This window comes from Panthera pardus, unplaced genomic scaffold, assembly GCF_024362965.1.
Source record: "Panthera pardus isolate Hobbes unplaced genomic scaffold, ASM2436296v1 HiC_scaffold_1, whole genome shotgun sequence".
NCBI lineage: Eukaryota > Metazoa > Chordata > Mammalia > Carnivora > Felidae > Panthera > Panthera pardus.
This window is the reverse complement of record NW_026526654.1, coordinates 35,808,681-35,824,378: the sequence shown is the minus strand read 5'-3', so window position 1 is coordinate 35,824,378 and position 15,698 is coordinate 35,808,681.

The window sequence follows — 15,698 nt, the reverse complement described above, 5'->3', positions numbered from 1 at the left end:
CTTTAAAATTTCTGTTACATGACTTATTGCATTATCCACTTAAAAGAAGTATAAGAATGTTGAATTAAAATGAAGCTGAGTGTTGAGAACTTTGGAAAATGTCAAGTTGTTTTGAAGTAATATGTTTTGCACTAATGTTATTCTATTCACTACACTGCTGTGGAGCTTAAGTAAAGTCACAGATGCATTTGCAAGGTAAAATAAATAAAATAAGAATAACTTCATCTCAGTTATGTAAACTCTGTAAAGTCTAAAAGGAAACAGGATATTGCATGAAACATACCTTGATATTCCTGAAAATTCCAAACAGTTGTTAAACAAGACAATTCAGATTTACGTAAGAAAAATTTTTATTCGCGGAATTGCAGTAAGGAGAGTATTTGGACTTCAGTGTCTGTAAGCATCTCTAGATCAAACAGAAAAGGATTTCTTTAATAGAGGAAAGGAGGACTAGCAGGAACATTGTGGGGTGTAGGACAAGTAGATGGGCTGCTGAACACATGGAAAAAACAGGATTTTTCTATAGGAAATGTATCGCTCCGTGGTCAGCCACTTTACAGAGTGAACTTTTAAGATGGGCTGTTTTGCGCTTTAGTGCTTATTTACACTAGGGCAATCCAGAGTTTAGGGACCTATGAAGTGAACAGAAACCTGATTAAATTTCATGGAACCAAATCAGTCTTAGGTAGTAGATATTGTAGTCACTTGGTCAATTTCAAGTATGTTCAAGAGTTGATTATAAAAGACCAACTGGTCCATGTGAGGCAATCTCTATGTTTATATAACTGCACAAAAATGATCTATGTCTTCCTATAAATTCTGCAAAATACATGATTTTGCTCTGACTTATATTTTATGGCTAATTTTTAACGTATCTCTGTTTCATCATTAAAGTATGATCTTTAATAATAGCGATTATCACACTTTCTGAGAGTGTGAGTCTGCAGTCAGAAAGGTCTAGTATTCCAACTTCATTCCATTCAGTACAACTACTGAGAACTTCAGGTGAGTTGGCTTAGAGTCTCAGACCCAAATTATATAATTTTAAGATGATTTAAAAACATCTTTCATGCAACACTAAAATGCTTATTTTAAAAAACGGTACAGGGGTACCTGAGTGGCTCAGTTGATTAAGCCTCTGACTCTTCATTTCAGCTCAGGTCATGATCTCATGGTTTGTGAGATCGAGCCTGGCATCGGGCTCTGTGCTGACAGCAGGGAGCCTGCTTGGGATTCTCTCTTTCCCTCTGTCTGCCCTCCTGCTTGCACCCTCTCTTCTCTCTCTCAAAATAAATAAATAAACATTTGAAAAAACAACAATAGTAGGTCTGAAAAGAGAGAAAGGCAGAGAGAGAGAAATTATACCTTACTCTGCCTTATTTCAAACTGTATTAATGGGCAAATCAGTTTTTATAAAACTAAATGTTATATTTACTTTGAATATTTTAGACAAATAGGGAATTGTCACTGTGAGAGAAGTACATCTTAAAACTATTTATGATTGTTCTTTTTAAAAAATACTTACATATTTTAAGAATCTTGAAAAAAATGTGTCCAGTATTTTGATAGATTTTATGCAAAACATGAATAAGCCTGATACTGCTTTAAAATTAGCAATTAATATTTTCATTTAAAAGGTCTATACTAATTACAGGATGACAATAAGTTATTGTTCATTTTGCATTTATTTTATTAAGTTTCTAATTATTCATTGATTCATATCTTTTGTTATTTTTCTTTTACTAACTTTTGGCATTTCATTTTTTGAAGTCTTAATACTGTCATGAATTCATTGACTTGTTTATCAAATGAAAGTCTTAGTTTTTGCCATTCACATACACCTCAAGTGTATTTCCCAACCTATATTCTTTGTTTGATAATGGGATTAGGGACATGTAAAAATTCTTAGTAATGATGTGTTCAGATTGGTAGGAGCTAGTTTTGTTTATTTCTTCTTTCATTTCCAAGAAATTTGTCACAGCTATGGAAGCTTGATAAACATTGAATACAATTTGTTTCTTTCCCACTGAATTTTTAAGTATATGTCTCTGTTATATAAACTTAAAATGATTTCATTGCAATGAGAAGTTGGTGAATTCATAAATTTTCTATCCATCAGATATGGGAAAATTACTTTTTTCTTAATTTATACTCTAGGTCTTCTTCATCTAAGCTATGATGAAAAGTTCTAATTAGAGAGATGGGTACTGAAAAGTGGTTGTGTATAGGAAAATAACATCATCAAGTAAGAATTATTTTTAAGTGTGTAATTATTTATTGTGAGAAACTACTTCATTAGAAATGAGTGAACTTAAAAAGACTGACAATACCAAATGTTGGTGGGTACGTGGAGCAGCTGGAACTCTTGTACGTTGCTAGTGAGGATGTGAATGGTGCAAACACTTTGGAAAACAATGGCTAGTCTCTCCATGAGATTTTGTACTTTTAAAAGTACAAAATTTTTGGCCAGAGGGAAGCAAATGTACACACATGTATTTTGTTATATTTAATTTATTTTAAAAAATTGTCACTTTTGATCTGTGTATATATACTGATACACATACACAGAGTGTAATAGGAGAGAAGAGAGAGGGAGAGGCCTTGACACAGATACGCCAGATCTATCACAGATGATACAGGGAAATTAATATCATTTTTCTTTCATTTTTAAGTTATCAAAGTTGAAGGTTATAAACACATGTGTATATTTAAAATTTTTCTTAACATTTATTTATTTTTGAGGAACAGAGTGAGACAGAGCATGAGTGGGGGAGGGGCAGAGAGAGAAGGGGGACACAGAATCTAAAGCAGGCTCCAGGCTCTGAGCTGTCAGCACAGAGCCTGATGCAGGGCTCGAACTCATGGACTGAGAGACATGACCTGAACTGAAGTTGGACACCTAACCAACTGAGCCACCCAGGTGCCCCCATACACACACATATATACACATAAAAATCTGTGTGCATGTATATATGTGTGTGTGTGTGTGTGTGTGTGTATGTATATGTATGTATATATAATGTTCTTATATGCCAAACACATTTTTATATAATGAATTTATATATCACACACATATATAATAGGTATATGTGTGTGCATATGATAAAGACAGATTTCTTACTGCTTGTATTTTTCCGTATATCCTTATAAACATATGAATGTGTATTAATTAAAGCACCTACCTGAAAATCAGGTATCCTAGGTTAAAATCCCAGCTGTGATGCTTGCTTTTAGGAAATATTCTTAAGGGCTATTGCATTTCTTCACAGGCTATGATTGAGACATAGACTGCATTTCAAGACTTTTTTTCATGGATTTTAGTATAGCAACTAGCCCTAGAAAACAGAAAAAGTACCTCCCTTCAAAACAAAGGGTGCATTTGTTAACTATCTTAAAGGGTTAGAGATATTGTCACTTTACAGAACAAAAGCTGCCATACTTACTTCCCATCATTTTGTAATAGAAACCATAAATGTGTAGTCATATATCTTGACCTATATTTGCTGTCCTCACTGAAATTTCAGACAAGAGAAACTGAAAAAAAAATGCTGAATTTCAAATGTTTGCTCTGCTATGAGAAAGTGTTTTGTTTCTGACCTAGGAATCTACTGTCTTTGACCAGCATCCATAAAATTGTTTTAGATTAACTCATTCTAAGTAGGGTAAAATTTTATGGCCTTCACAGTTCTTAGCATTTACTAGCTCTATGACTTTGACACTGCATTCATTTCCTAGGGCCGTTGTAATAATAGATCATAAAATGGATAACTTAAAACAACAGAAATGTATCTGTCATTGTTCTTGAGGGCAGAAGTCTAAAGTCAAGTTGTCAGTAGGGCCATGCTCCATGACTCTGTGCTTTCTCTTATAGTCTAGGTAGAATGCTTCCTTGCCTCTTTCTAGCTTTTGATGATGAATGTCCATCCTTGACGTTCCTTGGCTTGCAGCTGTATCACTTCGGTTTCTGCCATCACATGGCATTCTGTCATCACATGGCATTCTCCCTGTGTCACTGTGCCTGCATCTAAATTCCTCTCTCCTTATAAGTACATCAGTCATATTGGATTAAAAGCAACCTGTACTCCAGTGTGACCTCATTTTCACTTTATTAAATCTGCAATGATTCTATTTCCAAATAAGTTCACTGATTCTGAGCTACTGGGGTTTAGGTCTTTGGCATATCTTCTTGAATTTCGGACATAATTCAACCTGTTATGAACATATTATATAATGTCTCAGCAACTCAGATGCCTCATCTATAAAATGGGAATGATTATTATCAACATGATGGGATTAAATGAATTATATTAAAATTCTTTGATGAGCACATGTTAGCTGTTTAATTGTTACTATTGTCATATATACATATGCATGTATAACTGTAACAGAAACTATCTGTACTTCCTTCTGGGAGGACAGAGATAATGAAGGCTATCAATAATTTAAAATTTTATTAAATATTAAATATATAACATTGCAATTAACAGTATATTCTTAATGTCATAATTTTGAATTTATATAATGCACACATTTTTACTTAGTTATATTAAAACTATGCATGTATAAAGTGAAAGTCTGGTATTTAACAACCTAAGGAGAGAGTAGGGATTTTGAATTTAAATAAAAATTTTATCCACATATAGATAGGAATTCTGAGAGCTTTAGAAAATGTCAAGTTGTTATGCATTGATTAAAAATTATTGATGTAGCTCTTGACAAAACAAGTTTTAGTAGCACTTGTTAAAACTCATAAAATGTGTAAAGAACCTAGTAACAGTTGTATAAATATAACTTCACTTCGGTATTACTCAAGAGAATTTTAAAACAATGTCTAACATCTCTGAATTTTAAATAATATATGCTTCCTAATTAATCATCACTGTAATTGCTAGATCTCTTCTCCCAGGCTTCAACTTTCTACCCATTTGAACAACAAACTTCCCTGCTATTCTGGAGTGAAGAACCCCTTCTTTCCATAAAGAGAACTTTCCTAACAAAATGTATATATTAACCTACCAATCAATTAATGTTTACCCTAAATGCTACTATGTCTCAAGAATTTCACTTTGGTTTTAGATCTTATCATTATTTAATACCTAAAAATCACTGTCCCCTGAACTAAAGATGGTCTTGATTCACACATTCCTTAAAACTGAAATATTAAGATATCCCACAATAGAAACAATCATTGCTCACATTCCCAGGAGAAGTAATTATGTGTATCAAGATGGAATTTATAACCTGTATATTTTGAAAGGTTGCTATTGCAATTCAAATAATAATTTTACATGATTCAAATATGTTAAAGGAAAAACACATTTAAATGGTTTCTGACTACAAAATGATTTTTACTTGATAAAATTTTGTAGAGAAAATGTTTATGTGATGGTGGATGGTATGTTTCATCAATATTTGGAAAATTACTGACATTCAGGTCCAGCGTATTCAGGTGCGTTTCTTCAGTACCACTGGAAAAGCTATTTTAACAAATGAATTTAGGTAATAAGAAACAAATCTATGTGGAGGAATAAATCAGTATTCCATTTACTCAACAGTTATTTAAATATTCATGATGTATTAAACTATATATAATCAAAATTATAAGTAAAATAGTGCTTTGTTGTATTAGAGTATATCTTCTCACAAAATCACTGGATACAATCAGGTAAAAGTGCCCTGATTTATGAATCTATTTCTGCTCTTCTTTCAGGACACTTATTTACATTTGCCTTTGATCATCTGGGTCCTATGTCAAGCCACTACCACACTAAGTCATGCTTAGGTTAATCTATAATGTACGGATAATGTATTTACATAGCGTACTATATTAATTACTAATATCCCCATGGATTTAACAAATGTTAAAGCCCAAAGCTCAAAGTTTTATTATAATAATTTATAGCCTTATTTTATTTCTTTTTAAAAATTTTTATTGATTCGACGCTTCAGGCACTGCAGTAGCTGCCTATGAATGTGTCCCTCTTTCCATAAGTGTTGTGAGATAGTATACCATGCCAAAAAATGAGAACTTAATGAGAAGAATAGAAATAGTAGTAAAATGTCAAAGAATATTTCTACATTATCAAACAAATGATTAAAACCCTTCTTTCAGACAACTTCTTATATCACACTCTGAACCTGACCCTATGTGTAGCAATTTCAATTATGGTCCAATTATTCATTTAAAAGTTGTTTGTGTGTTGCAATTCTGAGCTTTGTATGCCTCAATTTAGTATTTATAAACAGGCTTACGTTTTATAACTTTACTGGAGGCATATATTTAAAATTGAATCTGCATGTGTCATTTGTTAAAAAAATAAATAAGCCTTAGCAAATTGACAAGATAATTCTAACATAATTGCCACACCATTTCGGTTATCATTATTTCCAGATTTCTCTTTTTTAAATGTTTTTATATGTGTATTTGTTTTGAGAGAGAGAGATAGGGAGCAAGCAGGGGAGGGGCAGAGAGAGGGAAACAGAGAATCCCAAGTAGGCTGTGCCCGATGTGGGACTTGCACTCATGAACTGTGAGATCATGCCCTGAACTGAAATCAAAAGAGTAGGATGCTTAACTGACTGGGCCACCCAGGTGCCCCTATTAATTCCAAATTTCTATGTGAAAGCTAAGACGGTCACCAGTAAAGGGGGAATCTCAACATTTGAAACAAGAATATTTGGAAAGTTTGGGGGCACCTGGTGGCTCAGTTGGTTAAGCATCTGACTCTTGATTTTGGTTCATGTCATGATCTCATGGTTCATGAGATTGAGCCCCACCTCAGGCTCTGTGATGACAGCATGGAGCCTTCTTGGGATTCTTTCTCTCCCTTTGTCTCTGCCTCTGTCTCATGCTTTCTCTCTCTTAAAATAAATAAATAAACATAAAAAAGGAATATCTAGAAAGTTTTGGCAGACTTGAAATATATGGGCCTCTAAACTTATGATAATGCTTCCTATTGTAATTTCCATCCTTGAGAAAAGTAAGAATCTTTTGAAAGAGAAAACTAAAATTTCCATTATGTTCCAACATTGTTTTTTTCTTATCTTAGTCACTAAATATTTAGCAAATACCTTTCTAGGAATAAAATGATGAAAATAAGAAATTCATTAATATTTTTGAGCAATGTGTAGGTCTGACTTTTTGGGTGATTTTCAAACTAGACAAATGTAATATACTGTCGAACCATATTCAAAGTACATTCATTGTGCAACTTTGGACAGCCAGCTGCAGTTCTAATTGTTTAATGGTGTGGTTAACAAAACTGTGAATCAAATGTTGACTCCTGACCTGAAACACAAAAGTAGTAGGAAATACTTTACATGTAGAGACATTAATTCAAACACATCAAGAAATGGGGCACCTGGCTGGCTCAGTCGGTTAAGCATCTGACAACTGTTAAGCATCTGTTCAACTCATGGTTCGCGAGTTCAAGCAGCACATTGGGTTCTGTGCTGACAGCTCAGAGCCTGGTGCCTGCTTTGGTTTCTGTATCTCCCTCTGTCTCTGCCCCTCCCCCACTCATGCGCTCGCTCTCTCTCTCTTTCTCTCAAATATGAATAAACATTAAAAAAACTAAAAACAAAGACATCAAGAAATAGAAGTGCTACCTACCTTTTCCAAATTTTACCTAACAAGGTCCAAAGTGCATGGTTATAGGGAATAAATGGATGAGAATTGCATAATAATTTTGATATAAGTTTACCAGTTGTTTTTAGTACATGGGTAATTATGGCCAAAAGAAATGATTCTGAAATAAGATCCATAATCTCAGTGAGGTTGGCAGAGGTCACTAGCAATAGCAATACAATAAGTAGAGGTCACTAGCAACTACTTACCAGTAGTTATGGTAAGAAACAAAGTGCATAAAGTCATTAAGCAGCAACAGAGGTTCAGTAGTCTGATTTTAGGAAGTGAACTAAAAAAGAGCTATCTGGCTACAAATAAGTAATGATGCATTTCCAAGAAATTAAAGTTATAGGCAACCTGTTAGTATCTTACTTGAATCTTGAAAACTAAAGCAAAATAAAATCACCAGATGTAGACTTAAAAAATTCTTTCTGATATACAGATACCTTCATTTGTTAAGTTGATGCTGAAACATATCCAGTGATCAAGACTTCTATAACCTGAGAGAAGTCACCAAGACCTCTGCCATTATCAAGAATTAGTTAAAAGATAACTATGATCATGTAATGTTTCCTAGCCATGAGATGGTAATGTTTTCGCTTTTTTAAAAAAATTTCATAGGATTACACCAATTATGCTAGGAGCAAAGCAATAACCCCAGGTGGATATAAAAATAAATGTAGAATTATTAAGCAATACTGTGTTTGGTATAACTATAGTAATAATTTTAAACATCTTTGATGTTTAATTTGCAAATTAAGGCTTTAGAAAAATCATTAAAAAGTGTTTAAGTGGGGCACCTGGGTGGCTCAGTCGGTTGAGCGTCCGACTTCAGCTCAGGTCACGATCTCATGGTTCGTGAGTTCGAGCCCCGCGTCAGGCTCTGGGGTGATGGCTCAGAGCCTGGAGCCTGCTTCCGATTCTGTGTCTCCCTCTCTCTCTGCCCCTCCCCATTCATGCTCTGTCTCTCTCTGTCTCAAAAATAAATAAACATTAAAAAAATTTTTTTAAAAAGTTTAAGTTAAGGAAATTATATTAAATGTAGGCTACATTGAAATCGTCAACATTTTCCATATTAGATATTTGAATTGTATAAAATGATCATTAAAATGAAACACTTGTGGGTGATCCTTTCCATGTGCAAAAAGTATATATCCTCAAAATACATAAATACTCTTTCACTATTCCTTTAATATTCTTCAAAGGGCCATGCAAGTATATGTTCTTGCTACTATTTGTAAGCCTAAAGAGAAATGCGGAAACTTTATGGACTATTGGAGAGTTCAATCAAACTAATGATTTTTGGATATTTCATATGTAGTATCTCTCATTTAGACTAAAGGAGATACAGAACTACATGAGAAATGAATTTTGATCAAATTTCACTTTAGTTTATATCAGATATCTCTGAAATGTTCTAAGATTATTTCTCAATAATTTGATTTTAAATTTGCCTCACACATATTTAACAATAAATACAATGCTTGTATTGGCTTGAAGTATTCAAAAGTAATACTGAATTTCTCAACAAATCTCCGTAACCAGTGCTACCATAAAAAATAAGTGAAATTTGTGTGGGTTGTTCCTACTCTATCTCCTTCCAATTACCAGTTTGGCCAAGTGTGAAAAATGGATGGGTTTTAGATAATGACTTAAGATGATAGTAACTTAATCAAGGGGAGACTCCATTGTTGACTGCTCCTTAGAAGTTATTTCTCCTTTGAAGTAATACCACCCCAAGAACTTACTGTCTATATAGATAAAAAGGCTTTCACAAAATGTTTCCATTTTATCCTAAATTATAAGGATATTATTGCAGCATACCTTGTTTCTTAATCTATACTAAATTTGGCATAGTCTTTGGCATGAGTTAGGGAGTAAAAATGTGAATTACATTGTTTAAAATAAGGATAAGCATTCACTGTAACTTATTTTCCCAGCAAAAAAATTGCCTTTTTAAAAATCTGCTTTACATTGATATATAGTATTTATGGCATGATGTCTCTAATTTCCATGTCTGTAGGTTTTAAATTTTAGTTTTTTATGTGTTTCTTTTTCAATCATGTACATATATTTGAATATTTTGTTTACCTTTTTTGTTAAGCTCTATTACTCAGTTAATATTCTTTGAAAATATGTTACTGATTACTCACTATGTGCTAGTCATTGTTTTTATTGCTTGAGTTACATGGACCTGACTTACGGATCTTAAAATTCTTGTGCTAACAGAATAAAATAAAAAGGAGAAATAATACTTCAGGTAATGGCCAGTGCTGTGAGGGAAATCAGAATTGATAGTGAGGGATGTGTGCAGAAGGCCAGGTGTTTCTGATAGAAATCACTTATATCTTCTCTGAGGAGGTGACATTTAAACAAAAACTTAATCTTGTGAACGCTGTAAGGAAAGCATTTCATGCTAGAAGGGAGCAAGTATAAAAGCTCTGGGGTAGAAATAAGTTTGGAGTGTTCAAGGAAGAAATAGAAGCTGTGCGGCTATAGCTTATATTGTGTAGGAGAGATACTTTTGAAGAGGTAGCTAAAGAAGATTCTAGCAATGACTTTGTGGATCTTTGTAAAGGTATGTCTGCATGTGTATCTGTGTGTGTGTTTTTGTAAGATGTTAATCTAATGTGGCATGAAGACATTAGAGGATTTTGATCAAAAGCATGATAAGTTCTGCACAAAATAACATCACACAAGTTGTTTTAGAGAAGAGACTATAAGAAAAAGTGGCACCAGGGAAATGAGTGATAACAGGGAATTGGAATAAAAGGTAAACAGACTAGTTTATGTCAGGGATGCTGATACCTTGGGATTGAGTTTGGTATTGAAGGTGGTGATATGTTGTTAAAGTGGGGAAATGATTTTTAGTAGAACTGACAGGATGAGTCGATGGATTATGAGCTGTGAGGTGAAAAAATCAAGGATGACTTCAGTGTTTAGGTTTGAGTGTCAAGGTTAATGGCAACATTATGATTAAGAAGGAAGAAACTAAAGAAAAAGGTTTGGGACTGGAAATATCATGCATTCAATCTTGGATACTTTAATTTTATGATGCTTGTTAAACAACCAAATGGAGATGTTGCTCATTGATGTTTGGTTAAATAGGCTAGAATTAAAGAGGATTGCAGTAGCTAGTTATATAGATTTCAAAGTCATTAGTCCCTAGATGGCATTGAAAATCATAGGATTGAATGAGATCACAGAGTCACATCTTGAACACCCCAATTACAAGCAACCCATGTACTCTTTGTCCATTCGATATTATTGCACATCTTTAACAGAACCCCCAATACCATATATTATTAAGTTCCTTTCTCTGTTGTGCTCTTCCTTAATTCATTTGGCTGCCCATACTGCTCTCCTTGAGACTTTTCAGGTGATGGCTGCTTTTTTCGCACATGTCACAAGTTTCTGCATAAAAGTAAGCTTCAGGGGCGCCTGGGTGGCTCAGTCAGTGAAGCCTCCACCCTTGACCTCAGCTCAAGTTGTGATCTCACGTTCAGCTGGTGAGATTGAGTCCTGCATTGGCCTCTGTGCTGACAACTCGGAGCCTGCTTGGGATTCTCTCTCTCCGTCTCTCTCTGCCCCTCCCCTGCTTGCATGCTCTCTCTCTCTCTTTCAAAATAAGTAAATAAACATAAAAAAATCTGTAACTTAAAAAAAAATAGAAAATAAGCTTTCATTTATCTGGGATAAATATTCAAGAGAGTAACTACTGGGTGTTATGATAACTCTCCTTTTTGTTTTAAAAGGAACTGCCTAAGTGTTTTTCAGAGTGACAAACTGTGTTACATTCCAATCAGCCATGAATAACAGATCCAGTTTCTCTGCTTTCTCTCCAGCATTTGTATTATCACTCCTTTTTATTTCAGCCATTCTATAAGGTGTGTAGTGATTTCTCATTATTATGTTTTTTGCATTTCTCTACTGGCTAATGTTCAACAGTTTTTGGCATTTTTTTTTAAATATTGATGTGTAAGTGTAGTTGATACACAATGTTATATACATTCAGGTGTACAATACAGTGATTTGACATTACATTACTCAGTGCTAACCACAATAAGTATAATGAAGTTCTGTTACCATGGAATATTTTTATATGCTTGTTAGCCAAACATAAATATTCTCATGCAGAATGTCTGCATGTATTGTCTGCCCATATTCTGATTGAATATTTTACATGTTAAGCTGTGGGATTTCTTTAAGTATTCTAGATAATGGCTTTCTGTGGTCTGAGTGTTTTTGTTCTCCCCAAATACATATGTTGAATCATCTTTGAGGTGATGGTATTAGGAGGTGGGGCCTTTGGGAGGTTATTAGGTCATGAGAGCCTAATTGTGGGCATACTTTTAACATAATCTTGTCCTGTTGGAGAGAGTTTTTTTCTCCCCTCTGGGACCTAGTCAGTGCCAAGAGCCTTCTGTTCATGTCACTTGGTAAATTAATCAGAGTAGTTTTCCTAAATGTTGAATATGATGGTCCTAGAATTCAAAGAGGTCTACAGAAGAATGTTCTTACTTCTTTTTTTTTTAAATAAGTCCTGTTCTCACTACCACACAATTTTATTAAATTTATTTTATATTTTTTTTTATTTTTTAATGTTTATTATTTAATTTTGAGAGAGAGAGCGTGCACGTGAGCAAGCGGGAGAGGGGCAGACGGAAAGAAGACACAGAATCTGAAGCAGGCTCCATGGTCTCAGCTGTCAGTGCAGATCTTGACGCAGGGCTCAAACTCTTGAACTGTGAGATCATGAACTAGGCCGAAGTCGGACACTTAACTGACTGAGCCACCCAGGTGCCCCAAGAATGTGCTTACTTCTTTTGGGGGACAAGTTCAAATTATAATAATTGCTCCAGTACTTTGAAGGGGATAAGTTACATGTCCCAAATCACTGTGCTCCTAAAGACCCCTCCTAATTTTATAGTGGTTATTGAATCTTCATAGGGGTTATGTCCTATTTTCTGGAGCCATGTGTCTTACTAGTCCCTTCCATCAAATTTGATACTTCTAACTTATCCAGATTAATGTTATGTCGTCCATTTAATGGACCAACTTGATATTTTGGAAGATCCCTTTGGACTATGCTATTTTAGAAAGCAAAATAATTAACATTTCCTTAGGGAAGATATGTAAATCTTGTTTATTCCAAATGAATCCACATGTTTCTGGTACTCCTTCCTGATAGTGATGGGAAATAACACGTTTCCCTGCTCAATGATCACTTACCATATTTCTGACACCATGTTGATCTACTAAAGATGCAAGTAGACTGTTAATTGGGTGTTAGAGGATATTCCTAGTTTTTGTAGGGGTGGGAATTACAAATTAAACAGAGATGTAATAGGAAGCACCATCCATCTTTAAGGGTGATATAACTCTCCATTCCCACTGGAGTATATTATAATTATTTTAAAGTACACCCTAGGCTGGAATGAGGGATAATTCCAAAGTCTTCTACTTGGCATCTGTCATTATAATAACCCACAGACCGAGAATTCAGTATGAGGATTCTGCCAAGTACCAAATATGCTCATTCTAATAATATAGCTTTCACATTTATCTGAACAATGTGTTTCCTTCTCACACCAATTGACTTTCCAGTATTAATATTTGTACTTTATTTCGTGCAGGCTACTTTTTAATAAAGCTCCTAGTTATGAGTTAGCTCTGTCTCTTGGTGTGTATGTGCTTGTGTTGATAAGTATTTCATGGAAGAATTTACCCACATCAATAAATTCTTCCATGTCTAACATGATCCAGTATGACTCACCCTCGGGATCAAGTGCTACGACATGATCTCCCAGCTTCTGAGTGTATGCCAGCTATGTCTTGCAGCCTCCTCGGGGTGTAGTCCTTTCCCTCCTTTACTAGGTCCAGCAGTACTACATTCTTTCGTGTGACCTAATCAAAATTACTGGTCAGAAAGGGAGATGTGAGTAAATCTGTAGGGAGTGTGTATTTGCTTGTAAGGTACAGAGAGTTGTGGGGAACAGTTAATAGCTTCTTTTTTAGAGAAGAATGTGTCATTTCTGTGAGAATAGTTGATTTAGAATGATCTTGTTTCAAAGTTTTTAAATTATCAACCTAGATTTCTCAATTCCAAGTCTCATTGACTCACTGCATCCCAACCAGGGTTAAAACAAACTAAGCCAATACCTTGGTGTAACTGACTTGAAGTGATTGAGAATTTATCCTTCTTTGGAGATATGCTACTTCTATGAATAAGTCTTATGCCTTATACTCTAATTTTTCTGTGGCCCAGCAAGAGATGACTGTCCCTATAATATGTCACAATATCTTCCTGACTGTCACACTTGTCTTTAATTGGTTAATTTTCATCCTTCATTTTTTATGTTGTCTTTCTCCAATGCATCAATGGCATTCTGCATAGGACATCTAACTCCATTGTTCTCATAATAGTGCACTTACCATAATTTTATTCCACCTTTCATTAATGTTCCATAACAATTTGCCATCTGTAACTTTTTCCATAATTGCATTGTTCTTCTGTGTTATGAATTTTAATTGGTTTACCTACTACAATTAATGGGATCCATATTTCCAATATGCTGATAGGTGATCCAGCCACAAATTTCCAACTGAGGGTCTGCTCTTTTGAGCTACTATTGGAAAGAATTATAATAGACCAGATTCCTAGGAAATCAATATTGGAATAGAAATTTTTATACAGGAATTTTATTGGAGAGTGCCCTCAGAGTCAACACATATATAGGAGTGTAAAAAGCAGAACAGGGCAAAATGAAGAGTCGAACTGCAATGCAGTTACAGCAAAGGCTTCAACAAATCCTTCTGACAGCTCTGGACCTGGAATGACTCATCTAGATCATCCTTTTAAAGGCAAGGAGACTGGCATGTATACCCATAGGATTATCAGTTATTGGATAGGGCTGACCCCTAGCTGGACTTTATGGAAGAAGCACTTTATTAGGCTGAAGGCAATTTCCAGAAAGGGACTTACCTGAGAGTCCCTAACTTCCAAAACAACCAGCAGCTGGGAGAAAAAGTGTCTCAGAATTAACGTGTGGATTTTCTAAATGAACCATTGCATTCATTTCCTCCTTTAATGTCCAGATTCTTTGCACCTAATTGTTAAAGATTTAGCATCTTTCTCACCACTGTTGGTGTAGGTAGGCATTGTTCTTGGTTATTTCAGCAACTATGTTAACAATCTACTTTTCAGACAAGATGGCTTCTGATACACCAGTCCCAGATGTACATGTCTGAAATAATTTGGATACATTTCTTATTTGTTATACATGTCCAGAATGGATTGTTAAAGGGCTTTTCTCATCTTAATCATTTGAGAGACCACATTGAAGGAGAATAGTTTTGCTTAATATTAGGTTGATATAGCAATCAATTGTTCATTGATTCTTAAAGCTTCCACTTTGAAATGCAGTCTGTTCTTTTTGCTTTTTCTTCATAGAACAAAGCAGCTTTCATGGACTCTCAAATCTTAACAGGAGGGAGAAATGAAATTCTGTGTATGTAAGCACCATAATAACCATTTGATTCCTTAATAGTCCTAATGACTAAAACACTATTTAACACCTATGAGGCTAGGGTCTAATCGCTTAGTTTCTTTATTTTTTTAATTTCCAGTGATCTTTCATCTTTCCTAGGTTAACCACTCTCTTCCATGACAATTAGGCAAGACCTTTTTATCACTACTAGTTTAATACATAAATTTAATTAATTATATTTTCTTAATTCTATAAATTATTTTTATTTCTAATAATTACATCACCTCCAGAACTTTGATTTTAAATTTTCTTTTCTCATATTACAGCATCCTATCTTTAAAGTTTACATATTCTAGTACAAATATGTCAACGTTCATATATCTTCTCAGAATATCCAAATTATTCACTCTGACTTCTTACCCAACTTGTATTCCATGAAACAAACCAAGATTGCTCTATGGAATACACACTCATGTATTTTGCTACTGAATCTTTTCACTTATATCTCATAGGAAAACCCCACCTACATTAGTTTTGCAAAAGGGAAGCTGAGGTAATTGTGGAAAATGGCAACAACAAAG